Below are 13,865 nucleotides of genomic sequence, written 5' to 3'. Positions count from 1 at the left end.
GCAAAAATGTTGAATTTTTTTGCATGTCCTGCCAAAAGATCAGATAATATCCTATAGGGCAGGGCTTATCAACTCTCATTGAGAATTATAAACTAGTCTACTACTACTTACTACTTATCATTTCTATAATGTTGCTAGACGTAAGCAGCACTGTATAAGTAAGGGACCATCCGTACCCAACAAAATTTACAATCTAATCAAAACAATAAACAGGACAAATAAGGGATTAGAGATTAGCCTGACTTTCAGGATGTGCACATTGGTAGTAATTCTATAACAATAGGCGTGAACGTTTGTGCACCAATTCCACATGTAAATGTAAGAATAATGGCATTTATTCTTTTGCCTCAACCTCCACAAGGAAAAAGCTGCTATCAAGACCACCACTGGGAAACCTCTAACAAGAGGCAAGATAAACACCAACCATTTCTGGAACAAGGCCTCTGAAATACTAGATACCACTTCAACCAGCATCATAGCTTCCATCAACAACTGGAACAACACATTAGAACAAACCCTCAACTCTGTTGTGCCATTACGTTACAAAAACTGTAAATCAACAAAGTCCTCTCCTTGGTTCACAGACCCTAAAAGCAGAAAACCAATCTCCCAGAACACAAATTAGCGTGGAGATCGGCTATCAACAAATATAAATTCCATATTGTTGAGGCTGAAAAAAACACTACACTCTTGAAATGAAGAGCAATAACTTTGGGATACTCATCAGAAATTTCCTTTTCTGTTGAACACAATAAAAAGACATCTGCTATTTACATTTCCCAAAGCTAACGTATTTCAGTCAATAAATTATTATTATTTTTTTTTACTTTTTTCTATCAAGTTGGTTCCAGTTTCTCTTATCTGCTTTCCTGTCTTCTGCAAATTCTTCTTCACAGTTGCTGTCCATTAGTTCCTCCTAACGTGGTCCAGCATTTCTCCCTTCCCTCCCTCCCACAGTACAACATCCACATTCTTTTCTGCCCCAGATCCATTTCCATCTTTTCCCCTCCCCACCCCTGCACAGCATTTCTTCCTCTCTCTCCTCCACCCCCATGTGCAACATGTCTCCCTCTTTCTCACCGTTCACCATCTCTCTTTCTCTCATTCCCTCCCTTGCTGCAAAGGGAGTAGGGAAAGAGAGAGAGAGACAAGGATCCAGAGTGCATCTCTCCCACTCCCTCTACTGCCACATTCATCATTTCTCACTCTCTCATCTCCAGACCATGTGCAGCATCGTTCACCCCTGCCCACCAATCCTATGTCCAACATTTCTCCTATCACCCCTCTCCAGCACAAAGCCATATCTTCCCCTTAATTTCCTCCACCACTATGTCCAACATTCCTCCCTCTTGCATCCTTTTCATTCTGTCCTACTGTTCCCTTTCCAGTACCATATCCAACATTTCTCCCTCTCATCTCTCTTTCCCATGCATCTCTACCTCACTCCTCTCACCACCAAGTCCAACAATTCTTTCCTTCCCTATGCCCCAAAATTCTCTTCTTCCTTTCCCCATGTGCACCATCTCCCTCTCACTTCACACACAAATGCTCAACAATTCTCCCTTTCTATTCCCTCCCCTACCTCGGCATCGTTCTTTCCCTCCCTCCGTCGTCCCATTTGTTCTCTTCCTCCCTCTCAAATTTGTGTTCCCTCCCTCCCTTCTATATCCCAAGTTCGTGCCATCTCCCTCCTTCCTTGCAGCCTTTGTCCCAAGTTCGTGTCACAAGTTCCTGCCCCCTCCCTTCCTCCTTTCTTTCCAGCCTTTGTCCCAGGTTTGTGCCTCCTGCCTCTCTTCTGTCTCCCAATGTGCCCCCACTCCTTTCCTCCTTCCCTTGTCCTAAATCCATGCCCCCTCCTCCATACATTCTTCATTCCAGGGTTTGTCCCAAGTTTGTGCCCCGTACCTCCTTTCTTTGTCCCAATGCACCCCTTCCCTCCTTCGTCCCAAATTCAAGCCCCCTCCATTCTATGTCCCAAGTTCATGCCCCCTCCTTCCTTCTGTGTCCCAGGTTCAAGCACTCCCTCATGTGGTTGTGTACCTATGTTCTGGCTAGCTCTAAGATGTCCCTCTAACATCAGAGGGAAGGCTTCTAGGTCAGCTACGGACAGCGTGTAGGAACCGCTGCCTGTGGCTTTGTGAATAAATAAGTGCAGCTGGAAGGAAGGAGGAGGAGGCCTACTTGTATGTCTGAGCCATGAGACAGGTACACATGGGAGCTCTGCAAGAGGTGTTTCTATCCCTACGGGATTCCCATCGCCCCGTTCCCATTTAGTTCTCTACCTGAGACCTGGTGAAAGCCACCGCTTATCCTGGGGCGTAAGTAACATGAAATCTTGCTGCTACTCTATATCTTTCCAGATCCTTGTGACTTGGATTGGCCATGGTTGAAAACAGAACATTGGGTTAGAAAGACAGAGTATGGCAATTCTTTTTTTTTTTTTTAGGGAGGTAGACAGTCTTCAGTGTGCCAGCCTGAGTAAGCATAACTCTTGAGATGAGAGAGAGGGTGCTGCTGGGAGAGTGGGGGTTAGGATGGGATGGTCAGGCCCCAATGTTTGGAGTCTTTAATGATTGATGCTAAACCAGATATAACTGGTTTAACATTGAAGTATTTAAGCTACCGATGCACAAATTGGCTAATCATGGCCTTTTTCGTGCTTTGTAGCAGCCTCTGATAATTGTTTCAAAATGTATTAAAATAAGCTCATTAATATTAAAATGTGTACTCTAGGCGATGCCCAGACTGTCTGATGATGCACAAAATGAAGCACCGGCCTTTAATGCTCCAAATTTAATGGCAGGTCTGGAGGTGTCAGTAGGATTGATACACATATGTTAGAAGCATGTCTCATGCATGTGTGTCAAAGGCACAGTTCATGCGCATTTGTTAAAAGTAAAAAAAATAAGAAAAAAAAAAAAAAAAGGGCACCATGTTCTTCTGAAGCAGTGTAGAAATAAAGAATATGTATCTTGTATTTTCATATTTGTATAGCTTGCTCTTGTAGATAGTTTTCCGCTCCTTCCTCTCCCTCCATCCAGTGGGATCGATTGACACTTATCAGGTGTGCCTCTGATGCATTACAGTAAGGCATGTCTATGGTTCATGCTCCTGCACATTTAAGTCTCTTTCCATGAACTATTCTGTGCATGTGTCAGTCGCTTTCTCATTTGCATGCAAAGTTTTTGAGCATCGCTTGCTGTTTTGAAATCAGAAAATTTACCAGCGCCACAACGACCCATGGGATTTTAACGTGGACCTTATAGCATCAGGACCTGAGTTAGTAGTGATAAGAGGCATCAGTGGGTTTATGTAGTGAATTTTTTTCAGGTATCAGCAACTTTATAATAAGTTTCTAGAGATTCTACATTTGCATATGCTGTATAATTTCCCCATAGACTGCAGTAGAATAGACTAACTGCTGTTAACTCTGGTCACTAGCAGATTTTTAGACTTAGGCACAGACGGTTAATCAAGCAGTGGCTAGCAAATAGTAAACATGGTATTCAATTAAAAGATTATTGTTACTGCCCTGCTTAAAAATCACCTGTGTATCTCATAAACTTTAAGAGGCATTAAAAAGGATTAATCATTTGAAGGGTTTGGAGGAATTGCCTCCGAAGCTGCTCTTAGCTGTACCCTTCTCCTCTACTGCCAATTCCAGACTTGGCTCCTTTCATCTAGCAGCCCCTTATGCCTGGAATAAACTACCCGAGTTTGGCCACCAAGCCCCTTCCCTTGTTTAAAATCGGACTGAAAACCCATCTTTTTGATAAAGCCTTAAATCCATAACCCTATTCCCCACCAACCCAGCCAGCAGATTAACCATTCCCCTTAACTGTATCCATGACATCCTGTTTGTCTGTCTTGTCTGTTTAGATCAGTGTTCTTCAACCACCGGTCCACGGTGCGATCAATGCGGCATTATCTTCAAGCCAGCTCCCTTTTCCTAACTGATTCAGTGCACAAAGCCATGGGCAGTGGCTCCTACGGGCATCCTGCGCCTGAACCGGAAGCCTTCTCTCTGACGTTGCAACGTCAGAGGGAAGGCTTCCAGATGAGGCACGGGACGTGCAAGGTGCAATTAGTACTATTATGGGGCGGGGTCTGGGGTGGAGATTGGGTAGAGATGGGCATGGTCTGGCCCACGACTTAGCCAAGTGTTCTTCAACTACCAGACCACGGACCGATGCCGGTCCACAGAATAATTCTTTTATTTCTGCCGGTCCATAGGTGTAAAAAGGTTGAAAAACACTGGTTTAGATTGTATGATCTTTTGAGCAGGGATTGTCTTCTTTCTGTCTTTGTACAGCACTGCGTACATCTGGTAGTGCTATAGAGATAATTAATATTGAGTCACTGGAATCAACTCTATATATATACTAGTGTTTAAGCCCGTTACATTAACGGGTGCTAGAATAGATGCATAGAATTTATTTTTCTTTCTGTCTCTCTCCCTCCCACTGTCTTATCTTTCTTTCTTTCTGTCTCTCTCCCTGCCCCCTTTCTTTCTCTTTCTCTCCCTGCCCCTGTCTGTCTCTCTCTTTCTTTTTGTCTCCCTCCCTGCCCTCTGTCTGTCTTTATGTCTTTCTTTCTTTCTTCTATTGGCTCCCGGTGCTATCCATCACCATTTCCTTAGTCCTCTGTACCCTTTTGGCCCTCATCGATCCTTCACTGCATTTATCACCCTTTCAGTCCTGGCTTCATTCCTATCTATCCTCCAAGGCCATTTTTCCTGTCCATATATTCCACCCCCACCCAGCTTCTCTTCCTTTTTTACCCTTTCTCTTGTACCCCGCCCCCATAGTACTGCAACTCTCCCCCTCTTACTTTAACCCTCTTCACCCAACCACACCCCAACACCAGAGCCTGTACCAATTCAAACCCCAACCCCTCCTCCCTGGCCACTGCACTGAATCTTTGGGCAGGCTGCCCTTCCCCAGCCCTTCACCCTGATGGACCCTCCACACACACACACACACACACCTGGTCTGGCCCCCCATTACTTACCTGAGGTGGCAGCAGCAATCCTGACCCTCCAACCCCCCATTCCTTACCCAAAGCAGCAGTGGCAGCGCTGTAAACAGGCTGTTCGCAGCCAGCCCCGACAAGGCCTTTCTCTACTGCATCCGAAGTGATGCGGCAAAGGAAAGGTCCTGCCAGGGCTTGCCGCGAACAGCCTGTTTACTACGCTGCTACTGCTGCTTTGGGTAAGGAATGGAGGGTTGGTGGATCAGGACTGCTGCTACTGTGCTGAAACGCTTCCCTGCTCGGCGGTTCTTCTACTACGCGTGTGGAGGCACGGAGTTTCAAGTGTGCATGCGTGGGTAGGGTTTTATTATTATATATATATATATATATATATATATATATATATATCCTATATAATAAAACGTTAGCGGCGCATGCACTTTTAAAAAAGCGTGATCCCTGCCGCTGTGGTGTGTGATCCGTGGCCGTGTTCCATTTTAGAACCCAGCCAGGGATCACTCTGGCCACTCCCCTCCTCCCGCCCTCACTCAACAACCCAAAGGAAGCTCAACACACCTCCCACCCTCGCTCACCGCTGCTGCTGATCCTCCTCTTCTGGGCAGCCTGCGATCGTGGCCGGCTTTGGCAGGCCTCGCGGGCCACTTTCCGGCCTCAGTGGCATGTTCCCTCTGACGCACGGGATCGCGTCGGGAGGGAGCGTGCTTCCGGGTTGGGGAGCGGCCTTCGAGGTTCGCTGGGGCCGGCCACCACAATCGCGGCCTGCTTTGAAGAGGAGCAGGCCAGAAGATGCCGGGATGGAGGGAGGGTAAGCAGGGGGATCAATACAGGGGGCCAGAAGGAGAGGGAAAGGGGGCTGCTTTTGGGGGAGGGGTGTGCTGAGGGGAGACAGAAGGGGCCATGGAGAGATAGGGAGAGGGAAAGGGGGGCTGCTTTGGGGGGGAGGTGTGCTGGGGACAGACAGTTTTGCTCTGGGGAGAAGACAGAAGGGGCCATGGAGAGACAGGGAGAGGGAAAGAGGGCTGCTTTGGGGGAGGGGTGTGCTGGGGGGAGACAGAAAAGGCCATGGAGAGATAGTGAGAGGGAAAGGGGGCTGCTTTGGGGGGGGGTGTGCTGGGGACAGACAATTTTGCTCTGGGGGGAAGACAGAAGGGGCCATGGAGAGACAGGGAGAGGGAAAGGGGGCTGCTTTGGGGGAGCAGTGTGCTGGGGGAGACAGAATGGTCCCTGGAGAGATAGGGAGAGGGAAAGGAGGCTGCTTTGGGGGGGGAGGTGTGCTGGGGACAGACAGTTTTGCTCTGGGGGGAAGACAGAAGGGGCCATGGAGAGACAGGGAGAGGGAAAGGGGGCTGCTTTGGGGGAGGGGTGTGCTGGGGGGAGACAAAAGGGGCTATGGAGAGATAGGGAGAGGGAAAGGGGCTGCTATGGGGGGGAGGTGTGCTGGGGACAGACAGTTTTGCTCTGGGGGAAGACAGAAGGGGCCATGGAGAGACAGGGAGAGGGAAAGAGGGCTGCTTTGGGGGAGGGGTGTGATGGGGGAGACAGAATGGTCCATGGAGAGATAGTGAGAGGGAAAGGGGGCTGCTTTGGGGGGGAGGTGTGCTGGGGACAGACAATTTTGCTCTGGGGGGAAGACAGAAGGGGCCATGGAGAGACAGGGAGAGGGAAAGGGGGCTGCTTTGGGGGAGCGGTGTGCTGGGGGGAGACAAAAGGGGCTATGGAGAGATAGGGAGAGGGAAAGGGGCTGCTATGGGGGGGGGGAGGTGTGCTGGGGACAGACAGTTTTGCTCTGGGGGGAAGACAGAAGGGGCCATGGAGAGACAGGGAGAGGGATAGGGGGCTGCTTTGGGGGGAGGGGTGTGCTGGGGGCAGACAGCTTTGCTTGGGGGGGAAACAGAAGGACACAGACAGCGGCCAAGGACTTAAAGACCAGTATATATATCTATATATAGATATATAGATAGTAATCAACTTTAGAAATAAGGGGAGTTCAGACAGTGCAAGCCAAAGATATTTTGTGTTTATAGTATTTTTGAATGTTCGGTCTCTTCATGGTGGAGCATAAGATTACCTTTAAAAATATTATTTAACTTAAAGGATAGAAATCTGCCTCTCAAATAGCAAATCTTTTTATTCATAATTGTGAGAGTGTGTACCTGTATAGAAAAATTTCACATAGTGGTTTGAAGGCAAGTGACAGCATTTTAGAATCTGTCAGTTCTAATTCTTTAATGGTTTTCCAGAGGGAAATTCCCAAAAAGGGAGGTTAATGTGCTGCTGTATGCAACCATAGCCACTTCACCAACAGGGGCTCTAGTAGCAGCAGGACCATTTGCTGACTAGTCAAAGCACCTAGGAATTACTTTCCAAACCAGACATTAAAGAAATCTGACAAGGGACCACACACTCTTAGTGAACCTGATACTGCTGCTGAATCCTTATTTCCTTTGCTGACACCATTCCTCTTATTGTGTCTTCAGCAGAGAAGTTGGGAAATTCCATGACACACAAAATGATTCCGTGGCTCCAGTGGACATTGGCAAAGGAAAGTGTGCTGCTGAGTTAAGATGAGCTTTCTCTGCCAGGGAGCTTAGCCTCATTACAATTCATTCTGTTCAAAACCTTGTTCCCACAATGGCTGCAAATTGGTTCAAAGGTCCTCTGATTATAACTGCAGCAATCAGGTCCTCAGAAAGGGTAACACTGGGTTCTTCTTTTCCTATTAGCAAATATAAGGACAAGATGAGGATCGATAGCAGAATATTTAAGGTAGGCTTGTTCAAATTCAGTCCTCACTGGCCACAAACAGGCCAGATTTTCAGGATATCCTTAATGAGTGTTCATGAAAGTGATATGCATACAATGGAAGCAGTGGGCATGCAAATCTCTCTCATGCATATTCATTAGGGATAGCCTGAAAAACTGAGCTGTTTGCATCTCTTGAGGAAAGAACTTGGGCAAGCCTGATGGGCTGCTAAGAGCTCTTTTGTAGCATCCTGTCATCTTCAAGGCTACACCCTTTTGTACCCAATTTTGTAATGAATTTTAAATCATTATTTATCACAGAGTAAATTAAACAAGACATACCAATATTGTACCCTATCTTGATGCTTTTATATTAAGAATATGAGATGCAATATTCTAAGTCAGACCAAGGTCCATTGTGCCCCATGTCCTTCGGGTCACTAGAAAGTATCCAGCCTTTTTGAAAAGCTAATTTTCATGCCTGAATAAGTTAATGAAATAAGATCGTAATTGGGTCTAAAATATGTGTATAATTTTAGTCTTCTGTTATACCATAATTCACAAAGACAGCAATCATCAATCAGGCATAAAATTGTCTGTTATGTTAAATTACAGTAACACAGTTATCTTTTAACTAAGAGAAAATTACTTTATAAGGATATTGAACTTGTTAGCATTTTATTATTTCATATAACTAGAAATTGTCAACTTTTTTTTTTTTTTGCTGTCAAGTTCTGATTCACATTTTATGGTAAAAGAAAACCTTTAGTCAACAATAATTTTTAGGCAACATGAAAAAATGAAGATTAGGTTTCTTAGTTCAAAAAAGTGAGTTTTTGTGAGTTTTGCTGAGAATTCTATAGGAAGGAAACAAGTGTATACAGTAGTATTAATGGCGTGATTCCTTGAAAATATTACCCTTGACTGTGAAGATTAGTATCTCTGTACTTGTGTTGTCATTTTGTATGTTCTGCATAAATCAAGAAATCACACTGAGAAAATTGTTTTGCTTTGGGCCAAACATTTGTCTAGTTATATGGATTTCATTCTTGGTCCAATTTTGTACTTCAGTAAATTGCTATTAGAACCTGTTTTCTTTGCACTGATCTTAAGCCATAAACTCTCTCCTACTGGGAATGCTGAAAGGTGTTGGAGGGTGGTGGTGTTTCGTTTGGGTTTTTAAATTTTTATTTTATGTTGCCAGGGCATAGTTCTACTTCTTATGGGTCTTGTGTTCTTGTACTGTTGGATTTCTGTACACTCTGTGTTGCACTCGCTAATAAAAATTATTATACAAAAAACTACTACTATATATATATATATATATATACCATGATTTTCTGTAACGTCTTTTAATTTGGCCACTGAATTCTTTTCTGCTTTGGATACTCTTGGAGAGTAGCATTAACCTGAATGACTGTATCATGAAAAAATTTATTTGCATTCACCCTTAATTTGTTCTGTCTGCACGTACCTACAGTGTGACAACCCATATTACAATTTTGATAAAAACCTAGCATAACTGCATCCTGATATGCTTTATTTCATAATATGGTGTGCTTTTGGATATTTTAAGAGTTAAATCAGATCAGGAATAAAATGCATTTGAGAGTGAAACAGGATGTTGTTAATGTTCTTGTTTGACAGCCTTCTCAACTACTTAAATTTTCCACTGGTATTGCAGATTTAACTTCCTTCAACATTCTAAATTTGGTTTTCCATTGTTTTACAGACAAACATGGCAAGTAAGGGGTTGGGGAGTTCCTCAGGCATAAATGCCCTACAGTGAATGGGGGTTAGGCGCTAAAAACAACCTCGAAGAAGTGGGCCTTGAGCCTGAATTTGAACACAGCCAGGGATGAAGCTTGACATAGTGGTCTAGTTATAAGGCAAAGCAAGAGAGAGAGAGGACAGATTCTGGAATTGGCATTGGTGGAGAAGGGTACTGATAGGAGAGACTTACCTGATGAGCGGAGTTCCTGGGGAGGAGTATAGGCAGAGAGGAGAGGTATTGAGGCGCTTTGGAGTGAATGCATTTGTAAGTGATTAAGAGGAGTTTGAATTGTATGTGGTAATGGATAGGGAGCCAATGGAGTGATTTGAGGAGAGGGATGATATGAGTTTAGCGACTCTGGCAGAATATAAGTCGTGCAGCAAAATTGTGGACAGATTGAAGGGGAGAGAGTGTTTACGAAGAAGACCCTTGAGAAGTAAGTTGCAGTAGTCAAGGCAAGAGGTGATAAGGGCTTGGATAAGGGTTTTGGTTATGTGCTCTAAGAGGAAGGATTGGATTTTGGTGGCGCTATAGTCAATAAAATGTTTCAGCTGATAGCATCTCCTTTTCAGCAGTAACTTCATGTAAACATTTTCAGGCTAATATTGGATCCATGAGGTCAGTGGTTTACAGAGACGCTGATTGGGCAGAAAGTGACTTATATATTCAATGCTGGGCCTCATCCAGGCACCAAGATTGAATATTTGGATCTTCGGTGGCTGCAAGACTCTTTTCAGATGCTGACCAATTATTCATACTGGCTCCTGGATGAAATTAGCCAGCCTTTTTTGCTGTCCTAACTTTATCCAGGCACTTAACTGGTTAGTGGACTGAAAATCGCCACTAACCAGGCAAATCGCAAGTCCAGCCTGACTGCATGGTGCTGCAGCCGTCTTTGCTGATATTTAGTGACACTGTCTAAGTGCCACTAAATATTAATGGCAGAGCCGTCCATCAGGATTAATCAGGTAAGAGACTTCCTGTCCAGTTAAATATTTTATGTCTGTCCCTTTGGAGGAGAGTGTAATATAGTGGTTAGAGCTATAGCCTCGAAACCCTGAGGTTGTGGGGCTCAAATCCCATGTTGCTCCTTGTGACCCTGGGTAAGTCACTTAATCCTCCACTGCCCCAGGTATAGTAGATAGGTTGTAAGCCCACCAGGACAGATAGGGAAAATGCTTGAAGTATCTGTATGTAAACTTCTTTGAGTGTAGTTGCATAACTACAAAAAGGTAGTATACAAGTTCTAATCCCTTCCCTTTCTTAACTGTTGATCAGTTTCTATCACCCTTCAGGAAGTGTAGCCCATTCTATCACATAGAACTGTTTTAACTCTGTGACGTTTGAGGTCTTCTTCATAAGTAACTCACTTCATATCTTACAACGTTTAGTTTGGTACTTTTACCTGGTCAATTGGGGAAAAAAGACAATTGGAAAAACCCCACCCTTTTCTGACAATTTATAGAGTTGTCATTTTGCTGCAAACCTACTTTTGCTTAACTTCAGCTCAAGGGTGGATTATCTGATGTTCTCTCAACAACTTTAAATCTAATCTCAAAATGTTTCTTTTCAGAGATGCTTATGAAATCTATACCTAGTTCTCTTTATTAAAAATCCTCAGACATGCGCTTCCAGAGGAGGTGGTAGAGCAGAGTACGATTTTGGGTTTCAAAATGGGATTGGACGAGTTCCTGAAGGAAAAGGGGATTGAGGGGTACAATTAGATGGTTATTATATAGTACAAAACGCTTTAGAGTAATAGATCACTTACAGGTCATTGATCTGCGGGGCCGCTGAGGGAGCGGACTGCTGGGCATGATGGACCTATGGTCTGACTCGGCAGAGGCAATGCTTATGTTCTTATTAGGCCTAGCATTAAATATTACCTCTACTCCTTTTGTATTTCGCCTCCCCTTTCTTTTATGTTAAGCAACGTATCCTCCCCATTTGCCCTTACGTATATTGTTGTGTCTGTACTGTTGTTGTGATTTGTTCCCCTCTATTTTATATTTTTTAAACGTTTTTTTAAATACTTTGTATAAAGTGTAAACCGCTTTACATATAAAAGCGGTATATCAAGACCTAAATAAACTTGAAACAGAATTATTGTGTACATCCAGGACTTGATGCAACAATCGCCCCATGATACTAACACCATCTAACTTGACAGCTGGGATGAGGTTCTTTGGAAACAGTTGATTAACTTGAAGAAAAACATTTATTATGACTGAAAATCTTATTGGCCATCCAGATGTTTGGTAAATCTGAGCTAGGCAGCATTATCCTTACCTTTCAAAGAGCAGTGCTTTCTTCTTTATCCTTCCATGATCATCATTTCCATTCACTGGTTCCCTTTGGCTGACAAATGTATTCTGTTCGTTGCAGTAACAGACTCCTGCAGATTTTTAGATGTTTGTCAGGGTTTCTTCATGATTTTTGTGGATGATTTTCCTGTTTGATCTTGGGATGAGCTTGGCAGGACATCTGTCATAGATACGCTAAACCCTCACCAGCCTTGGGGCAAGTTTCTGTGCCAAGTTTGAAATCTTTTGCGAACGTGCTTCCATTTCTACAGGTCAGCAAAGTAGGCAAAAAAATTCACGAATGAAAATTTTTGGCACAGTTTGGGCTCCATACTGCTGCTGGTAGGTAAGTCAGCTGAGGGTACAACTTTACCAGCAGACATGTACCATGAGGTACTTCCAAGATTTGCTATACGAGACTTTACAGTCAAGTGAAGCTGAAGATATGACCATCCCAAAAATATGGCTTTATGCATTTATGCAAATTTTCACTGTTTTTCAGATTCAAATATCAAGTTTCAAGTTTATTAAAAAGTTTGTTATACCGCTTATACAAATTTCTAGGCGGTGTACAGCAATAATAAAAAGGGGAAATCATTAAAAATAACACAAACAAAAAAACCACTGAAGACTGAAAAGTAAACTCCACACAATTAGGGAAAAGGGAAGAACTACAATGTTTAAAATAAAGCACACTTAAGGGGAAAAACCAGTAGGAAGGGAAAGACTAACAATTGTTTAGTCCTAAAAAGGACAGTTTTATCCGAAAGCATCTTCAAATAAGAAAGTTTTGAGTTTAGCTTTAAATTGTTTAAGAAAGGGTTCCATCTGCAAATGGGAAGGCAATGAGTTCCAAAGGGTAGGAGCAGTAACAGCAAAATTATTGGATCTCAAAGTGTTGATCGATTTGAGAGATGGAACAATTAAAAGATTCTGCGATGTGGAACGAAGAGATCTAGCTGGGTGATAAGGAGTAAGAAGTTGGTCAATAAATGCTGGTTGATTGAGTGATTTAGTAGTAAAAGTTAATAACAAGATTTTATAGTTAATTCGATGTTCAACCGGTAACCAGTGAGCATCAATTAAAAGAGGTGAAACATGATCATATTTTCTAGCACCATATATAATTTTAATATCTGTAATGTGTAGTTTTTTGATGGGGTTAAAAAAAAATCATTTGAAAGAACATGTTTTTTTGCTACAGAAGCTATCCTGTCTCATGTTGGACCCGATCTTTCTATGATGAGAATTTATGGTTAGCAGGATTGATAAGGCACACAGTTCCTTCTACTTCCCCAAGAGTTGCCTGAATCTTTTGAGCTTTGGAAGTAGAGAGCAGGAAGGACCAAAAATAGTCAGAATTTTACACTAAGTTCTGTCCCAGGTCTGTCAGATGATGTCATTTTGCTGTCTGTGGGAAAACCTTCGGACTGGTTCGTCTGAAGTTGTTTTGTCATGTTGGCAGGACAAGGTAGATAGAGGGAATTGCAATAGTCCAGTAGACCTAAGACTAGGGATTGGACAATTAGCCTAAATTGTGCTGGGTCAAAGAATTTTCTTATTTTACGTAGATTTCTCATAATTAAAAAAGCTTTCTGGGATGTTTTATTAATTTGGGACTGCATTGTGCAGCATCTGTCTATCGTTACTCCTAGGAGTTTGAGTTCGGGCTGTAATAACAGAAATAAGAAAAAGCCATGTAATAATCAAATAAGTTTTGATTATTACATGCCTGGGGAGAGCCGATACATGCCATCAAAATTTTAGTGCTCTCCAAAGGGAGAAATCATTGACAACTAGAGTTATACCCTTTGTGGTATCATTTGTAATAATTAAAATACAACGGCACAGTTATCACATGGACTTCCTTTCCAAGAATGCCTTATATCAGTTTTATATTTAAATCATTAATTTTAGAATGGAATCTCTCTCCCAAATCCTATTATCCAGAGGTTTACCAGTTAGCCAAAGTGGTGTGCTTGTATTAATCTGCTTCAATCTGTGGAAATATTTCCATAAGTTGGCCAAAGAAAATGCACATGGCGTCACACATT

At 43.1% G+C, this 13,865-nt stretch overlaps 1 protein-coding gene across 4 annotated transcripts in view; it reads left to right on the top strand.

Moving 5' to 3' along the window:
• Nucleotides 1-13,865, top strand: part of ARHGAP21 (Rho GTPase activating protein 21) — a 341,680-nt gene that overhangs the window by 160,124 nt on the left and 167,691 nt on the right. The window lies entirely within an intron of this gene.

Source organism: Geotrypetes seraphini, chromosome 2, assembly GCF_902459505.1.
Source record: "Geotrypetes seraphini chromosome 2, aGeoSer1.1, whole genome shotgun sequence".
Classification (NCBI taxonomy): Eukaryota; Metazoa; Chordata; class Amphibia; order Gymnophiona; family Dermophiidae; genus Geotrypetes; species Geotrypetes seraphini.
Note: the sequence above shows the minus strand (reverse complement) of the source record. Positions and strands in the feature narration are given on the sequence as shown.